General features: G+C 44.4%; 1 long non-coding RNA gene across 2 annotated transcripts in view; it reads right to left on the minus strand.

Moving 5' to 3' along the window:
* The window catches only part of LOC139798888 (uncharacterized), a 93,440-nt gene that overhangs the window by 38,047 nt on the left and 39,518 nt on the right, over positions 1-15,875 (minus strand). The window lies entirely within an intron of this gene.

Below are 15,875 nucleotides of genomic sequence, written 5' to 3' on the forward strand. Positions count from 1 at the left end.
CATCAGTTCTCAGAGGCAGTGAGTGAAACCACCTGCAGATCCCCTCTGCTGCCCCCTCTCCCTGATGCAATCCCTCTTCCCAAACATGCACACCCTGTGCCTACTGCTCACAGCTGAATTATGAATGAATGGGACTGAGTTTTCCAAACAGATCCTGCCATCCCTGCTGCTGAGCTCCCTGAACCACAAAGAAGTAGCAGGAAAAGATGCTACCCAATCCTACACAGGACTTCCAGAGAGCCCCAAGGAACTCCCAAATGTCAATAATGTCAAATATATAACTGTATAATATACAAATGTATAAATGTCAAATAATATATATCAGGCATTGCACGGCATACATCCAGACTCTAAATGAGTATCTCTTAGAATTTTACTTGGAGAAGGAAAACCATACAGGAAGATTTATTTTTTATTAATGCTCTCACATATTTCCTCACTTATCTCCCTATCCAAGAACTTTTTTCCATTCAGGATCCCAGGCTGGGCTCAGCACTCTCCCACTTGCATCCCATTTGCACAGCCTTGGCTTCAAAAACTTTTTTGAAACAAACCAGAAAAAGTGAGGGAGGCTCTGAGTATTTTGTACAGCTGGGCTAGAAGTGGGAACAGAGTCATCTGTACCATTTCCTTCCATCCTGGTAAACAAATGTGAGAATGAGAACAGACCTAGGGATGTGCCTGCCATGGAGGAGGCAGAGAAAACTCAGCCTTGGTGCTCTGAGATTGTCACCAGCAGCTCCAACAACTCCAACCCAAGAGTAACAACAAGGAGCTCAAACCACAGCATGGGAAAATAAAAAAGTTGGACATAAATATCCACCAAGATTAACAAACAATCTGGAGAGAGCTGGGTCAAGGGTTTCAACCACAATCCCAGCAGTGAGTTAATGGAGCTGAATAAACCTGGAGCTTCACATGCACGGGGCTCAGACCTTTGGAAAATTGTGTCTTGAGCAAGAAAATTGTTCAGTCTTTTGGAGCATTTTCTATCTGGGATAAGAAAATGGGTGACCATTCATCTGCCATCAGAAATGGCTTTATTATTCTGAAAGTCTGGCAGAGACACCACATCTCAGCTGCTCCTCAGCATCTGAGCTGCAGGAACCAAAGGTTGGCATTCACTTTGTGTCTTTTATTGTCAAGGTCTGACTTCTTTTGCTGAACCTGTTAAGTGTGGCCTCTTAAGGATAACTGCATGAAACAGAAATAAAAATCAAGAGGCTTGAGCTCTGGAAAGAGAAATGGCACTCATTGATTGTTAACCACAAAATATGGGTTTCTTTTCTTTCACCTTCTTTTTTTTGTGTTTTTCTTAGGGTTAACTTCACAGTTTTTCTTCCTTGGAAGTAACCTGATGTTTCCAGAGCCTAAGAACTCCAAAAAAAAATCCTCATTAGCATATAGGGCACCCCTTGTCTAGGGACTGGAGCCACCAAGCAGCCCCTGGGATAACTTTGGCATCCTGACAGTCTGAGTGTCACCACAGCAGCACCAGACAGGCAGGAGGTTTGGGTTTTCCCTGCATCAAACACTTCACTGACATTTCCACTTCCTACAAGTCCATACCACAGAATTTCCCTGGATCATATGAATACAACATTTCTTGCAGGCTTACAGTGATGGTGCTGAGCTACAACAACTTTTCAGACCAAAACTGCACAAGTCTTTGGGGTGTCCCATTACTCTGCAAAAAAACTTCTCTGTCACCTACATGAGAACTGAGATTTGAAGTGCATGTGGTTGAAATTCACCTATTTAATGCAATTCTGTGACTATAAGGATGTAGGGGGCTGTCATGACTGTCATTTGTCACCTCCTGCCTGACCCAGGGATGTCCCTCCCTTCTTTGTTCTCAGGGTGTCTCTGAATCATGCTGAGCATGCTGAGCACCCATTCTTAATGAGAAGAAGCTTTTCTATTACTTTGATGGGATGCATTGAAAGAAGTACCACCAGCTTTGAAAGAATAAAGCTCAGCCATTTTTAATGCCATGGGGAAAAGAAGTAAGTAATGGTGGCAGAAGTCTTAGAAAATTCTGCCTGTAAAATGCAAAATCTGTGTCAGCATGATCATAGAATCATAGAATCATAGAATGGGCTGGGTTGGAAGGGGCCTCAGAGATCACCAAGTCCAACCCTTGCTCCACTCCCACTGCAGTTCCCAGCCCATGGCACTGAGTGCCACATCCAGGCTCTTTTGAAATATCTCCAGGGATGGAGAATCCACCCCTTCCCTGGGCAGCCCATTCCAATGCCTGATCACCCTCTCAGTAAAGAAATTCTTTCTCATGTCCACCCTAAACCTCCCCTGGCACAACTTGAGACCTCTTGTGCCCTCTTGTCTTGCTGAGAGTTGCCTGGGAAAAGAGCCCAACCCCCCCCTGGCTCCAACCTCCTTTCAGGGAGTTGGAGAGAGTGATGAGGTCTCCCCTGAGCCTCCTCTTCTCCAGCCTCAACACCCCCAGCTCCCTCAGCCTCTCCTCATAGGATCTGTGCTGGATCCCTTCACCAGCCCAGTTGCCTCCTTTGGACCTGCTCCAGGACCTCAATCTCCTTCCTGAGCTGAGGGGCCCAGAACTGGACACAGGACTCGAGCTGTGGCCTCCCCAGAGCTGAGCACAGGGGCAGAATCCCTTCCCTGGACCTGCTGGCCACGCTGTTCCTGAGCCAGCCCAGGATGCCATTGGCCTTCTTGGCTACCTGGGCACACTGATGGCTCATGTTCAGCTTCCTGGCAATCCAGACTCCCAGGTCCCTCTCTGTCTGGCTGCTCTCAGCCACTCTGTGCCCAGCCTGGAGCTCCCCATGGGGTTGTGGCCAAAGTGCAGGACCCGGCACTTGGCCTTGTTGAACCTCATCCCATTGGAATTGGCCCAACTCTCCAGTCTGTCCAGGTCCCTCTGCAGAACCCTCCTGCCTTCCAACTGATCCACACTCCCCCCAGCTTAGTGTCATCTGCAAATTTGCTGATGATGGACTCGATCCCCTCATCTAAATTGTCAATAAAGATATTGAACAGCACTGGGCCCAACACTGATCCCTGGGGGACACCACAGCCGCCATTTTGATGCAGCCCCGTTCAGCACCACTCTCTGGGCCCGGCCCTCCAGCCAGGGTGGGAAATGCGAGTGCTCTGATCCTTACATAACTATAAGCTCATAGGGCTGGATAAATTTTGGGCATACAAGCCTTGCAATCAGTATCTAGTCCACTGACCACTGAAGATTTCCAACATCCTCTAAGAAACCCAGTATAATAAGAAAATTTCAAAGCCCCACACTTCTAAAGCACCAGAGGTAACTGAGTGTTACCAATGGGTTGGGTGCCCTCACTAGCAGTATATTCCCTAAAGACAGTTCCCAGACATTTTGAGAAAGTAGCTTTTGCCATACTCTGAAGTAGAGGAGAAGGAGTAATAAATATAAAAGAGTAATAGATGTCTGGAGAAGTACATCCTGATTCCACATCCAACAATAGTTTTAATGTTGGTCAGATGAGCAAGACACATGGATGAGGCATGCTCAAAGAATGTCAGTCTTTTAGGAACATCAGTGTACACCATCTGACAGCCTGTCTCCAGCTCTGACCAAATTCCAGTGCTTCAGGAGAAAGAGGTGAAAAAATCAGAGAAGAAACCAGTTGTCATTTTCTTCTCTGAAAGGAGAAAAACATCTTCCTGAGCTCCATGAGTGACCAGTGAGAATGCAGTGTAAACAAAGCACCAAACAGAGATTATTTTTCAAACCTAATTGATATTACCAGCTCTGTGTTTGCTTGGCTTAAAGTGATGGAGAATTCTACACATCCCACCCACAAATCAAACCTTTAGTAGGTAACCTTATGGTTCACTCTTTTCACCATTAAAATTTTGGTGTTTCTAGCACAGATCTGGCTGGATGTTGCTTGCAGCCACTGCAGCTCGTTCCATCCCTTTTTGATGTACAAAGTTGATCCCACTCCAAAGTTAATTTTCTCCAGATTTGAAGCTGATTAAACAAATACATTTTCCAAAAGAAAATTCAAGATGCTTAGGCAGCCCACAACAACAGGGGGAAAAAAAGGGCACATTTCCCTTCTACTGCTTTGTCCTCAGCAATGCTGGATCCAAAGTCCAACAGGGATGCTGGAGCAGCACAGGAATTGTACCAAAGTGTGAGCCAGCATCCATCTAATCTTATGACTCAAAGAATCACCATTTCCTTAACTCTGAAATCATCATAAAATAAACTATTTCTTGGATGTTCTCTGACACATGAGCAACAGTTTCTCAAAGCCAGTGGGAGCCTTTCCACCTCCATTACTGTGTATTTTATTAAGTCTTGACTTCTTGTGTAAGTGAAGCTGGGTTAAAATCTCCAAATCCTACAAAAATTTGAACTTTACTGCCTATGCAAGAGAAAAGCAGCCAAAAAACCCCAGATAAATATATGGAAAAGAAACAATAAAGCAAGGTTTCCCCAGACAGCATTCCCTGATAACAGAACAGAGCTCTGTGATTGCTTTCATATTTTTTTTATGGATTTCCAAGACAAAACAAAGGGAAATATATGATATCTCCACATTTCTGCCAAAAAAGCTGTTCCCAGAGTATACATTTAATGACAGCACCACGGGAAGACAGATTTTCCCATCCTTTCTAGGTTCCCTGCCCACTGCATCAAGGACATCTATAGGAAGGGATCCCAGACAGAAAGGGCAGCTGTAAGGACACATCTGAGGGAAGTGAAACAATTCTTTTGAGCTGGTTTAAAAGGGCTCTGGTGAGCACCTTGTCATCCACTGGAAATTGCCCAAATCTGAGCTCTTGCTGGCCTGATGGAAACAAATTCTTCACTCTTTAGGCTCACAGGAGAGCACCCAATATCTGTGCCCAGGGGAATTATTCAGACTTGATGAGATCATGGGGTTTTTTTGGTTTTGTTTTTTTTTTTTTTTTTTGTCCTCAGGTTGGAAATGAGGAGTTTTATTTCTTTGGAGGGATAATTTGCAGAAGGTCAGGCTCCCCAGGATCTTGATCATCAAGAAAAGTCAAGCTCCAGGTGCCTGTGTAAAATGTAGGAGAAGGTGGTCAGTTATCCCTAGGGTTGATTTGAAGGTTGGGTGTTAAAAGTTGATTTGAAGTGAAGGAAGGACCACCCCTGATGCAGAATTTCCAGTTAAACTAAAAAAGAAAAGCCTGCTGTAAACACCAGAATATATGTAAGCTTCACTTGTGCTTAAAACCTGGCTTGAAAAAATACTCCTGGGAGAACAACCACCAACAAATCAGAAGTGGCAGAGGATAAAAAGAGGATTTCAGAGTGGGCTGAACAAGAAGGAAGGCTCCTAGGGGAAGCCAGATGGAGCACAGCCATCCATGAACTCCCAGTAACATCCTCAAGCAAGGAAGGATTTAAAGAGCCCAAGAAGCCCAGGAAATTCACACAGAGCCTTCAGGGCTGGAAGATGTATTACACCAGAAGAGATGCATTTCCTCATCAAGAGCACAAAAGCCCTTCAAATTATCAGGTGAGCTGGTCCAGATTCTCTGACAGGATTTCTGCAGAGCAGGAAGAGTTTTGGTCTGGTGGTCTCTGATAAATCACAAGTCACTGGTGTGAACTGGTCCATTAGGGTCTACTCAGCATCTCTCTCCTCCAGACTTGTGCTGAATCCCAGAATCATTGGAAAAAAACCTCCAAGATCATCAAATCCAACCATAACCTAACACTGACAAAACCTGAACTAAGCCTAATTAAACCTTAACTTGAGATGTGATGCTGTGACACTGAGGGTCTGACTGAGACCTGCCCCTGGCAATGACCCCTGTATGGGGTTAGAGAGAGGGAATTGTGCTCTTGATGGAGATTTTCTGGGGGGAAACTGGGGAAATCACCAACTATCTTGGTGGAGCCCAGTTATTCCTGGACAGGCTTCCTCATTAGTCACTATTTCTGACTTGCTTTTGATTAACCATCAAAAAAAAACAAACCAAAAAGGTGATCTCCAAGGTTCCTTCCAACCTAAGCCATTCTATGAGGATCCTCCCTGAGCTATGTGGATATCTTAAAGAGCATGAAATCCTATCAAGTGTGCAAAAAGGGAGCCAAAAGCAGCCAAAGAATCACCTTAGAGCCTGGGGAGAGGAGAAGGAAAAGGACAACTGTTAAAATTAACTCAACTAGACTTTTTAATGAGGAAAAGAAGACTCAGATGTGGTTGTGCAGGACAAAATGAAGTAGAATCAGGAGAACAGAGTTACTACAACCAGCCACTGGCTGTAGGGCTCAGCAAAGAGCTGCTGAAGAGCAGGGGGATGAAGGCAGGGTGGTAGGTGAGGAGATAACTTGGAAAGGATGGAGCTGAAAAGGAGCCACAGCATCACAAAGGGAGATCCAGAGGGATGGGAAAATCTCCATCCCAGGAGAAGGGAGAAGAAACTGCAAGTCAGGAGAAGGGGTTTGTATCCCTCAGATGGGCAGTGATGGTCTTTAGGGAGAGGAGCAAGGAGAAAAGAACATTTTAGGCACTGGCAGTGCACTGGATATGAGCTGACAGGACAGGAAACTCCCAAATTTTTTTTTCTTCTTTTTTTTCAAGAAAAATCAGACATTGTGAATCAGCCTCCACTCCCATTTCTTCCAAGAAATGGGTCCCAGCTCTCTCCTGGCAGGACATGAATCAGCCTGACCACCCTCAGTGTCATGGTATCCCTTTGGGAAGAAGAAAGCCCCTGGCACATGCCATGGATGTTGCTTTCCTGGGCATCCCTGGCTGGGTAAGATACTTCCAGCCTGAGCATCCATTCATTTTTTGGCAAATGACTAATGCCTAAACTTGCTACTGTGTTTTTCAGCACAGCTGCACTGGGGATATGTTTCTGGCACACAAAGCACTGCTACCATCATGAGAAAAACAATTATCTGAGTTCAAAAAAAAAAACCAAAAAAAAACAGGCCAAAAAGATAGGAGGTTTTTGTCAGGGTGAGGGCAGGAAAATTATTGACAAAATAACTTAAGAGAGTTTTTCTTATCATGACATCATGAGTTCTGCTGGCTCAGCTATGATGAATGATAATCATGACAAAAGTTGCTCTAGCTATGGCCTTGGGAGATGAAAAGAGAGGGGAGGAATTAGCAGGGGGTGGAGAAAAAAAAAATAAAGAAAGAGAAAGAAAATTAAGTCACAGACAATAGATCAAAAGGCTTCGGTAGATATTAAGTCAACAGGGATTGGTTTAAATTACAGTGTTTGAGTGGTGTAGCAGGAAAAATAACTCCACAAAAGCAAGGGAAGGATAATCTTAGAGTGTGTCCCTATATGCAGCTGGACACCCTGGGTGGGATTAGGGCTCCAAGGAGCTTTGGAAGTGCAAACAACCCAGAAAAGGTGCCTGCACCTGGCTGCCAGGCAGGGGGGTCACTGAGCACTGGAGCTAAAGGCATCAAGTCTTATTCTTCTCATGCAACTCTTCTCCTAAATCCACCTCACATCCCAAAACTTGAGGGTTTTTGTGCCTCTTAAGCACTCAGAGTCACAGAGTTCTGGTTATGAGAAATATGTCCTTTTTCTCCTACATTTCCTCACTGTAAAGCTATACCTGGGCATTAATTTCCCCACCCTGTATTGTCCTCTTTTAAGGATGCTTCAGAGGATCCTTTCTTAAGGATGCTGTAACACCCTCTCAACCTCCATTTTTTCATGGATAACTAAGCCAGCATCTCCCAGTTCCTTCACATCATATATCCCTTCTTTTTTCCTGGATCTCTGAGGGCTGCTGAGCACATTCCAGGCAGAAAAACCTGATCCCCCAAAGATATTTCTGCCCTGGCAATTAAGTGCGTGCTGAGAAACCCACCTCGAAGAAAAGGGCCAAAAATTCAAATAACATCATGCAAGAGCAAAGGCAAGCTGGGTGTAACAAGGTGATTTGTGTAAAGTTTAAATTGAGCAAGTTTCATGCAGAAAGCTCAAGTTACATTTTGCACGCAGGGAGAGGGAAACTCAGGCACAACTCAGGCTTCAAAGCATCAGAGAGAGGATTTCTTCCTCACTGCCTCTGGACTCCCCTCCACCACATGGAAAAGTCAAGCAAATGGATCCTTTCAGGTTTGTTGTAGATGAAAGTGAAAGAAAAAAGGCAAAATATCTGAGCTTTCCCTGTCTGTTCTGGGCTGTTAAAAGAACTGAAGGTTCGTGCCGGGCACAGCAGGCAGCCTGCCTGTCCTTGGCAAAGCTTGGGATCCAGAAGCATAAATTGTACCTGTAGCCTGAGATTGCATATGAAAGGAAAATATATTTATGGGTTTTGAAAGACTTTTTGCTGCCAGAGCCCTAAGGCAAGGCACAACTGGCTCTGGCCATGCTCCTCCACAGCCCACCCACCACCTCCAGGGCCCTGCTCACAGCCAACACTTCTCCTCTCTCCCCTGGCTTCAGGACATCCCAGGGGTGCAAGGTACAAAATAAACAGTTGCAGGTTTAGAAATCATGAGATGGAGATTTTTTGTTCTCTGATAGAGCTGTCAGAGAGTGAGACATAAAGTGAAAAGGAAGAACTGGCTTGGGAGCATGGAAAATGCAGGGAGGGCTGGGGTTATGGAACATGGCAAAGTGTTTATCAGTTCTGCTTTCTTGCTTTTTTTTTTTTTTTTTTTCTTTTTTTCCTTTTTCTTTTTTCTTTTTCCTCTGAAATTGGAAGTGAGAATAGGGATGGGTGATGGGAGGGAAAACAGGGACTCTGACTTCCTTGGGTTGCCATTAAGTGTGACATGAAGACAGCAATATTGGGAATGATGGAAAAGGAGCTGGTGGTTTGCTCCCCTCTGGCTGCTTTCAAGAAGGATTCAGATGTGATAATGGTGAAGGAAAAAGGGACAAATCCTCACCCACCCAAGAGCACCTTGATAATGACACTAACATGGGCAGAGCTCAGTCTGAGAACAGGATGCTCAAGTGCATCTCTGCCAAACTTGGAGACATGGGATAATGGTCCTGTCTCTGGACTCAGCAATACCTTAATAATAATAATAATAACAACAATAACAATAATAACAATAATAATATTAAATTTTTTAAAAGCCTTTCATAGGGGATTAAACCCAAATCTGCTGCCTGCCCCAATCCAGAGCAGATGACAGCTGAGAGGTTGGGGTGAAGCTGGGAAAAGTTCCCAAGAAACACTTGCAGAGTGCTGTAACCCTTTAGGTAGCTCCCAACATTTTGAGGTCAGTTCTCCATCACCTCCCCATTAAAAAGTTGATAATCCCAATGCCAACTTTGCAACCTTGGATTTCCTTCCACTCAAGAGGGTGCTGCCCCTAGGGTGCCTCCTGCTCCTTTAGCTTCATAGGAACATGGAGAGCCAGAAACCACTCAGTCCTAGAAAAAATGACCCAATGCCTGAACCAGAGACACATTCCAGGAAAACAACTAAAACCTTGGAGTGGTTTTGCAACATTCAGTCACTCAGCAGAGTGAAGCAATCACCCACACGAGGTGGTTTCCAGTCCAGTTGAGCTGAAGTCTCTCTGCAGAGCCCAGGAGTAACCAAGAGCAGAGTTTCTGCCTCTGTAGTTTATGGAGGACTCAAAACCAGAGTAAGGGCACCCTGGGTGGACACCAGAGCCCTTCCCACTCCAAAAAAGTTTGGTGTGGGCAGTGCTGGGTGGCCCTAAAATGCAGAAAGAACCCACTCAGGTTGTGGCGTGGTCAGAGAGAAACAGCACAAACTTCCCTTTGCCAGGATGGAAAACTGTTGCCCTGGGAGGAGGAACCACCTCTTTTTCTTATATCCTCTGTATCTGGAAAGGATGTCTACAGGAGATTTGCATTTTTGGCACCTTAACATTTACGTGAAGTTTTTGGTTGGATTTTTTTTTTCCCCTTCTGTTTCGCAAGCCTGGAAAGTGCTCATGCTCTATGGAGAGGATTTAAAAAAAAAAAAACCAAAAAAACTCAGAGAAAATGAGTCTAAGTTTTCAGTGATAAGGAAGGTAATTTTCCAAAATTTTTAAAGCAAAAGTTTTGTTCATCTGGTGGCACATTTGCAGTACAGAGAGAGCTGTTAGGAACAAGCTAGAAGCATCCCAGCCCTAGCAGGTGTTTTGTGATGCTGATGGAGCCAAGGGAAGAAAGCTTCTCCTCAGCCCAGCTGCAATTATCTGTTTGAACTGAAAACACCAACTGTGGGGAAAACAGCAAAATGTGTGTCTTCCCAAATATTTGAGTTATTTCAAGCACTCGACCAGTAGGAGGGAGCAAAGCAGGGACAAAAAACTACTCGTGTAGTGCTTCCAAATGTACAGATACTACTCAGGCTTTTCATAGCTGAATGGTTAACAACAAAGCCAATTACATTCTTGCTACAGCTGATTAAACAGTTGATCCCAGGGACCCCAGGCTTCTCAGACAGGGTTGTTTGCTGTAAGCAGAACCAGCAAAACAAAAACAAGGCTGTTGCAGAGATGCTCATCTGTCAGGGCTCAGGTTCAGGACAGCAACCCCAGGCAGATTCAGTGAGCAATCTGAAACACATCCTGTTTAGACTGAAATTAATACAATTTCAGCAGAATTTAAGAGGGTTGGAAATGGAGAGGTGTGGTTAGATTTGTAACTGGACTCAGATCCCTCTGCTGCCAGCATCCAAGAGCTGAAGCTGCCAAGCTCTGTGTGCAGGAACCCTGGATCCCTCCTTGGTTTATGGGTTAATATCCCAGGGTTCAATCCACATTTTCTTGGCTGTACCTAAAGCATCCCACCAGCCCAGCTGGGCAATTCCAGGGAATGCCTTGAGCATGCAAACAGCTCTCCAGTTGGAACAGCCCTGATTCTTGTGGAGCCTGTGCTATGAACACATCACCCAAGAGTCCACTCCCCACCTCCAGCTGCTCCCCTGGGGCCCTCGGAGCTGGGTGACACTGCAGATGTGACTTCCAGAGAAAGAAATCTCATTGAATTTTAATGCTTTATCATCTCAGCAGGCAGAGACTCATTCCGTGCTACATTCCACAAATTCCCTTCAAAAATGATTTTACATTCAGCTTTGTTTTTCCCTTTTGGAAGCATTGCCTGTTGCCTCCTTAATGTGCCTCTGCAAGAAACAATTGCATTTGTATTGGCAATCCCTTTTCCAAGATATTACTAAAGCTCCAGTCCTTTCCCTGTGGGATGACAGAATTTGGATAAATAAGAAGAAAGCTGGCTTCTGACCACTATTTTTTTTTTTTTTTTTTTTGCAAAAGAAGAAAAAAAATGTGCTTTACTATGTGGCACAACAGATAGTATTTCCACACAGTTAGACAGCAACTCTTGCTGTGGAAAAAAAATACTGCAAGGCTTTCACATTTCAGCCCAAGAGGAGTGTTCACTCCAAAAGAAAAATGCTCAAAATGTTCTTCAAGTGAGCCTGTATTTAATATTCTACATTCCACAGTCATTTCTGTCTCTGTGTTAATTCTATATACAGGGAATCTCAGACCTGAACACAGCTGACCTTTTTCTACCACTCAAGTTGGGTATGGACCACAAATCCCTTGCATTCCCAGATGGAAAAGGGAACATCAGTCCTGAGAGGTTTCCAAGTTAAAAAAAAACAAGGGAAACAGTGATGGAAAGCTGTGACCACCAGAGAGCTGGAAACCTGGAGCATGAGAGCTCAGGCAATGACTTCTTGCAGGCAGGATGTGGCAGAAGGGAGAGGAGCATCACAAGAACAAACCTACAGCTGATGTTCCTACTGAGATACCTCAGGTCTTACTGTGGGAGCAAGGATTTAGCCCTGGAAGAAACATTATTATGGTTCTTAGTGGTTTTGGTGAGGAAACTTTAGTAAGGGAAGAAAGTTTTGGTCTTGGCCTTTGGTCTTGGCCCACTGTTAGAGTCAGGGAATCACAGAATTGTCATGGTTGGAAAAGACCTTTAAGATAATTGCACCTAACCATCATCATATACTCCCTTCCACCCCAAAAAAAGAAAAAAAAGCACAAAAATATTAATATCTATATCATCATCCCCACTAGAGCATGTCCTGAAGTGCCTCATCTACACTGCTTTTAATGACCTCCAGTGACTGGGACTCCACCAGCTCCTGGGCAGCCCATTCCTGTGCCTGACTAAAGATTTGGTTCCTCCAAGGCTTGGTCTTAACCCTGAGAGAAAAGCCTGTTCCAGAAGGGATAAAAATACTGTATCACAAATATCTCTGCCCTAAGGATGTGATGCTTTTGGCCAAGCACAGCCCTGCTGTGCTGGACCTCTTCTGGAATATAAAACACAGTGTAAGACAGGACAAGAAGACACATGAGCATCCTCTGATGATGATGATGATGATGATGAAGATGACACATGAGCTTACAGTCTACCCAGGCCTGCAGCTAACAGTCACCCAGCAACAAGGAACAGGATCTGCAGGGTCTCATACATTGGTCTTTCTCCTGAAGCTGCAACTCTGATTTATAGAATCATAAAATTGGCTGGGTTGGAAGGGACCTCAGAGATCATCAAGTCCAACCCTTGCTCCACTCCCACTGCAGTTCCCAGCCCATGGCACTGAGTGCCACATCCAGGCTCTTTTGAAATATCTCCAGGGATGGAGAATCCACCCCTTCCCTGGGCAGCCCATTCCAATGGCTGATCACCCTCTCTGGAAAGAAATTCTTTCTAATGTCCAACCTAAACCTCCCCTGGCACAACTTGAGACCTCTTGTGCCCTCTTGTCTTGCTGAGAGTTGCCTGGGAAAAGAGCCCAACCCCCCCTGGCTCCAACCTCCTTTCAGGGAGTTGGAGAGAGTGATGAGGTCTCCCCTGAGCCTCCTCTTCTCCAGCCTCAACACCCCCAGCTCCCTCAGCCTCTCCTCATAGGATCTGTGCTGGATCCCTTCACCAGCCCAGTTGCCTCCTTTGGACCTGCTCCAGCACCTCAATCTCCTTCCTGAGCTGAGGGGCCCAGAACTGGACACAGGACTCAAGCTGTGGCCTCCCCAGGGCTGAGCACAGGGGCAAAATCCCTTCCCTGGACCTGCTGGCCACGCTGTTCCTGAGCCAGGCCAGGATTTAGATTTTGTTAATGGAAACCCACTGGAAAGATTCCCATTGGCTCCAAAGGGCCACACCCCAGCAGATAATGTCTGAATAAACCACCCTGTTGAATCATCAGATGGATGGACAGACTCGTTCCTCACCCCTAAGCCCCTGTCCAGCTTCTCTTTAAGGCAGCAACAAGAGGAGTTAATCCCAGGACTAAAGACTGGGGTGCTGAAATGCAACTTTCACACCCCTGCCAAACAAACACCTCTGAACACACACACACACAAAAAGGGGAAAATCAGAGCACAGTTTCCAGGGTCAGAGCAGAATCATTTGGGTTGGAAGGGACCTCTAAAGGTCACCCAGTCCAACCCCTGCAGCCAGCAGGGACACCCTCACCCACATCAGGATGCTCAGAGCCTCCTCAAGGCTCATCTTGAACCTCTCCAGGGATGAGGCCTCAACCACCTCCCTGGGCATCCTGTTCTACTTTTTCACTGCCCTCATTGTAAAGAACTTTTTCCTAAATCCAGTCTAAACCTGCTCTTCTCTAATTTAAAACCATTGCCCCTCAGCCTATCACTCCAGGCCCTTACAAAAGTCCCCCTCCTGTCATCCTACAGACCCCTTTCAGATTCTGGAAATTCACCATTAGGTCTCCCTGGAGCCTTCTTTTTCCCAATGAATGAGACACCCTGGGATGGTCCTGGCATGGATCCTGCCCCACCTACCCCAGAGGGATCTACCAACACAGGAATGTGCAGGCAAGAAAGCTGCTGCTTATTGGAGGGTGAGGATGAGAGTGAAAAAATAAATGTACTCTTGAAGGTTGGATTTTGCTGCCTGGATTCCATCTCCATACACTCAGCCCTGCTCAGAGCAAGAGGGTCCTGCAGCTCCTGGAACCTTCTGCTGCAACTTCCCATCCAAAATCTCCACGTGGACTCACTTGTAAGTGGCAAGAGATGAGAGAACTTCCCATCACCATCACACGTTCACAAAAAGGTTGGAAAAGCTCTTATTTTAGCCAGAAAAAAAAAAAGGATCGGGTCTTGAGGGAAGAGGGAGAAATGAAATATTTATAGTGTGCATTACCTAAAAAAAATAATTCATATGATGAGTCTTTATCTTAAATGCCTTGGACTAAAAACAAATAAATGAATCGTTCACATTATTGTGCAAGCAGCCATGTTTCATGTTATTTATGTGTTGCTTTTAGGGTTAGATTTTTTATTCTTCTTATAGAGAAAGGCAGTTTCTTAGTATTGCTGTGAATACCAATGTCAAATTCTATTTTAACAATGTTCAGTGATGCATGAACATCCCAAAGGCAGGATTTTAAAAAAACACTAAAACCATTTGTTAAAGAGAAACTAGACAACCTGAACAGTCTTGCCTTTTCTCTTTTTCTTTCTTTTCACTTTTCTTTTCTCTTCTTTTATTTTCCTTTTTCCTTTCATTTCCTTTTTCCTTTCCTTTTTCCTTTCCTTTTTCCTTTCCTTTCTCCTTTCCTTTTTCCTTTCCCTTCCTTTCCTTTTTCCTTTCCTCTCCTTTCCTTTCCTTTTTTCTTTTTTTCCTTTTCTTTTTCCTTTCCTTTCCTTTTTTCTTTCCTTTCCTTTCTCCTTTCCTTTCCTTTCTCCTTTCCTTTCCTTTTTCCTTTCCTTTTCTTTTTCCTTTCCTTTTTCCTTTCCTTTCCTTTTTCCTTTCCTTTTCCCTTTTCCTTTCCTTTTCCCTTTTCCTTTCCTTTTCCCTTTTCCTTTCCTTTCCCTTTCCTTTTTCCTTTCCTTTTCCTTTTCCCTTTCCTTTTCCTTTTTCCTTTCCCTTTTTCCTTTCCTTTTCCTTTTTCTTTTCCTTTTCCCTTTCCTTTTCCTTTTTCCTTTCCCTCTCCTTTTCCTTTCCTTTTCCTTTTCCTTTCCTTTTCCCTTTTTCTTCTCCCCTCTTCTCTTTTTTCTTCTTCAACCCTTACAAAACCAGGATGAAATCTGGTTTCACGTGGCTGATGTCTGAGCCAGACCCCATTAACAAGAATCTTCTTACTGACTTTATCTCAACTTTGGATGAGAACAATATATATATATATATATATATTTTTTTTTTTTTTTAAACTGGCAATTGCTCTTTGTGACCAAAATTATTGATAAGATTGCAAGAGGCCAAACTATCTGTGAAATGGTTACTGAGTTTGCAGCCAGGATCAATCTAGTTACACTCTGGAGACCTTTAAGGTGCCATTTAATGTGCTCCAAGCCAAAAAACCTTCCTCCTTCTGCCTATCCTCTGCAGGATAAAGCAGAGGGAGCAGAGAGCAGAGATCTGAGCAGAATTGACACTTGGGATGTAGAAACCCAAACTTTGCTCTCAGTTTGGAGGTTGCTCCCTTGACAAACCTGTGGCAATACTTTGAATATGTGAAATTAGGCTGGCAAATACACAGCTCCCTGTGGCCATCTCAGTGAAAAAGCAATGAATGGCACCATTAAAAAAACCAAAAAAAGCCAAAAAAAACCCCCAACCAAACAAACAAAAACCCCCCAAAACAAACAAAACAAACAAAAAAAAAACACCAAAAAACCCCCCAAAACACACCAAAAATCAACCCACCCCAAAACTACAGAACCTGGATTGTCACTAAAATATTGAATAATTCTCTTGTTGCCTTACACTGCTTCTGCCTTTCCAAGTGCAGGTGGCTCTAGTGGTGATTAGTTAAATAAATATGCAGAAAGGAAGAGTCAGTCTGGCAAAAGGAGGGAATATGAGCAAATAGATCTTCTTGCTGAGGGCTGAACCGTGTGCATGGGCACGTCCAGACAGAGCCCACCCAGGAATTTTTCAGAGTTTTCTGTTTTTCCTGGTGACAGGGATTT

Source organism: Heliangelus exortis, chromosome 8, assembly GCF_036169615.1.
Source record: "Heliangelus exortis chromosome 8, bHelExo1.hap1, whole genome shotgun sequence".
Lineage (NCBI taxonomy): Eukaryota > Metazoa > Chordata > Aves > Apodiformes > Trochilidae > Heliangelus > Heliangelus exortis.